Source organism: Drosophila takahashii, chromosome 2L (genome assembly GCF_030179915.1).
Source record: "Drosophila takahashii strain IR98-3 E-12201 chromosome 2L, DtakHiC1v2, whole genome shotgun sequence".
Classification (NCBI taxonomy): domain Eukaryota; kingdom Metazoa; phylum Arthropoda; class Insecta; order Diptera; family Drosophilidae; genus Drosophila; species Drosophila takahashii.
Window position 1 is genome coordinate 29,075,045 of NC_091678.1, and position 3,495 is coordinate 29,078,539.

The 3,495-nt window shown below is 36.2% G+C and overlaps 1 long non-coding RNA gene across 2 annotated transcripts; it reads left to right on the plus strand.

Moving 5' to 3' along the window:
• The first annotated feature begins 1,979 nt into the window (after window positions 1-1,979).
• On the plus strand, window positions 1,980-2,398 carry LOC138914893 (uncharacterized). 2 transcript variants are annotated; one of them, XR_011420650.1, is made up of 2 exons: window positions 1,980-2,120; window positions 2,215-2,398. It is a non-coding gene; the product is annotated as an uncharacterized lncRNA (long non-coding RNA). The 2 variants fall into 2 exon arrangements; XR_011420651.1 differs by having other exon boundaries at window positions 1,985-2,120; window positions 2,183-2,398.
• The last annotated feature ends 1,097 nt before the right edge of the window (window positions 2,399-3,495 follow it).

Genomic DNA, 3,495 nt, shown 5'->3' on the forward strand with positions numbered 1-3,495 from the left:
AAGTTATGTATTCATTTTTCCAATTCTGAATTACCAAAAGTGTGATAACTTTGCAGACATAAAATCTTTAACCATTCTGCAAAACCGTGAAAAGAAAAGTAAACAACTGAAAGCTAAAAACAAAACGCAAAACAACTAAGATAAGAACTCTTGGCCCATGCTCGATATCAATCTGTTTTCGCCTTATGTATTAAGTCAACAGTTAGATATGCATTTTTTGTTCTTGTAAACACATTTCTCTCTGTCTAAGTGTGATTTTGAATTTTCAAAGTTACGTTAAGCTTGGGCGCTGCAACTTTTGACAGCATTTGATTGAATGTTTGGGAACGACATCTGGGATTAACGGGGTACGCCACGCAGTTATCTACATCAGTAGTCCGTTGGGGCCATCCAGACGGTCGTTGGACACAGTTGGCCCTAATTGAACTCGAAATTTGCCTGGGGGTATACTTACCTCTAAAAGGGCTTAATCTAACAGTTTATTTAAAAAAGTATGCCTCAAAATATTTAGTAGTAGGTTTATAGTCCTCTTGACTCGCTTAGCGCTGCTAGTTTTACCGAAATCTCTGCAGTTGGGCTTCTCATTATTGACAAAAATACTACGGGCTATGCTTATTTGCATTTATTAATTTGTATCAGTTTGATAATCGCGTTTTTAAACGATTTTAGCTGAGAGAAAATTATAAAAATTTAAAATAGGGAAATGGTCCAAATTATTAGAAGTAACCATCACTGTTAACAAAAAATGTATTATCAAATACAAAACATTTTCGGAAGTTTTTTTATAATATTTTATAAAAAAAAATATTTATTTTATTTAATAAGAACATCCTAGTGCTAAAAGTTTATAGAAAAAGCAAAATTTTAGGAACTAGTCACAAAGGTGGAAGTGATAATTTTAACATATTCATTTTAAAATACAAAATTTGACATTAACAATAATTTATTTTTAACATTTGTTTAAGATTTGTTTAAAATAATTAATTTTTGTTTATGTTATATTTGTTTTATAGATTTTTTTATGTTATTTTGTATGTTATATGTTATGTGCGTATAGATACATATGTTTACTTATTTCTTATACATGATTTGGTATTTCGGTAATTTCATTAAATTGAATTAAATTCGCAGAGCATAATATTTTTTTACAACATTTTTTCCACTATTAAAGTGTACATGAATTCCACTTCCACCCCCGTGGAGCACTCGACCAGGATAGAATCCACAGCCCTTTATTTACCTTATGTAAATGCTTATCAACAGGCATTTGATTACGCTCTCCTCTCTTTAGAGTGGAGTGCGCTCTATATTCGGCGTTCTACGAAGAGTGTTCCATTCCAAGTGTTTCGTCTTATACGTTGCTCCGAAGATTAGCGAAGAGTTGACTGCGACTGCCGTAAAAAGAGTGTGACTCCTCTCCCAAGTCACAATCCAATCGCATCTCCCTGCTTCAGTTTAAGTTAATACAAAGTAACGTTGAGCTTGTTTTGTATGTGTGGGCGGGATGGGTGGTGAAAGGTTAGCAGGTCCAGAAATGTAATCAATAACTTTAAATATTTAATGCACTAGTTAGAGAGGCTTTCGAGGGTACATGGTAAAGAGGGTTTCCTCGTTTGAAAACTGGCTTTAGATGCAAATGTTGCGTAATTGAAAATTAAATTATGAGTGGAAAATATGTACATCAAGTCGTATTTTCAGGCCAGAATTATGGACTCACCTGTGCCAGCAACAACCAGTATTCCCCTCCCAATACGATCCACACTCTGCGCTCGAAAGAGCGCTCTCTTGTCGTTCATCAGACTGTTTCGTTGAGTTGCGCAAATGAGGCGGCTCTCTTTGCCTTTGGCTCCCTTCTCTTTGGTTTGCGGCGGCAGGAAACGTCGCGCAAGGAAATCGCAGATTTTCCACGTCCATGTGTGTGCGTGTGGATGACATTGTGGGGCTCGTTGGGGCAGCTCCATTTGTCGGCCCAGTAGTTGCGAATCTTTTGCTGGAGTAGCGCGTCGCAGAACTGGCGGTCTTAGGTCAATCGTTATCGCCTTTCAGCTATCGTCATCGTCATCGCCAATCGAACATCGACAGTCGTTTATCGCGTGTGTCGAACATGTGCGGAGGAGGGGGTGAGTAGTGAGTAGTGGCCGGGTCGCCAATTAGTGCTAACGTTAACTTAACCATGCAACAGTATCATTCGAAACTAAATTGGATCACCTGCAGGACTCTCCGGTCGTCCGACAGTCTAGGTGAGGCCAGACGCTTTCCCACTTTCGTCACCTGGGTAAACCGCATGGCACCCCCAAAAAAGTGGCCTCGGTTGCCCTTAAACACAGTTAACTAAAGTTAAACGACGTATAATGAAAATTTAATTATATGAAAATAAAACTTATTTCTCCGATCCTTGGCTTTCAGCTTATCTTAATGGGGTGGATTCACGGTTATTCGCCGTGGTTGGGGTAGATTTAATAAAAACTTCAAGATGTAATTGCAACTAATTAAAACTAGCATGTCCGAAAAATAAACTTAATGACTGTTAAAAAATGTATGATTTGATTAAAACCGTTATAAAATCTGGTGGAAAGTAACTACTTAAATACTTGCTTTTGAAATTTCTTCAAATAATGCAAGCGAAGGGGTCCTTGAAATTACATACACAAAAATATATTATCTAATTTATTTGAAGCGGTATTACATTGGATCTAATTCGATAATGGCGTATGTATGCATATGGGCACTTCCAAAAAAAAGTCCACCAAGCCAAAAACCTTGAAACTTGAATAAAACATATTTCCACATGATCTTGCCCCGATATTAGTTTCTAATTAGTTGGATACTGAGCTGAACTACAAATTTGGAGTATAGTTTGATTATAATAATTAAAAATAATTATTTTTATGACAAACCCCACCAATATACGCAAAAATCAGTTTTTGGCTATTTTTTTGTTATTTTTTGGACCTGTCTTCTGTTGTTAATTTATCCTATAGGAATGCTAATATGTGGCATTTTTTTGTACTGAATGCTTCATTCACATGCTAAACTATTAAGTTAAAAGCAAAACATCCAGCAATTGAGAGATAGAGGTAAAGAAATCCGCTTTACAAAACAGTCGGAAAAAATGTCCCGAGCGACATGTCCCGAGCGAAGGTGGTTGAAACTGCATAAAAAAAAACGGCAAAGAATTTTTGAGTAAAACCAAAAGCATTTCACAGCGACATGTTTGAACAACATTCTAAAAAAATCGCATTCAAATATTCCATCAGAATTCCCTAATTTCTGGTGTTGTATGAACTTCCCCGAAATCCACTTCTATTTTTGTCCCGAGCAAAATACGGCAGTTTTTTACCGATATCTTAAAAACTAAAAGTGGTACAAAATCAAGATTTTTACCAAAAATAGAGCTTGGGAAGAGTGAAAAGAAAAGCCCATAATTAAAATTAAAATCCATTGTTTTACAATTTTTTTCAACTTTAAAGGTGTGCAAATGTCCCGAGCGACATT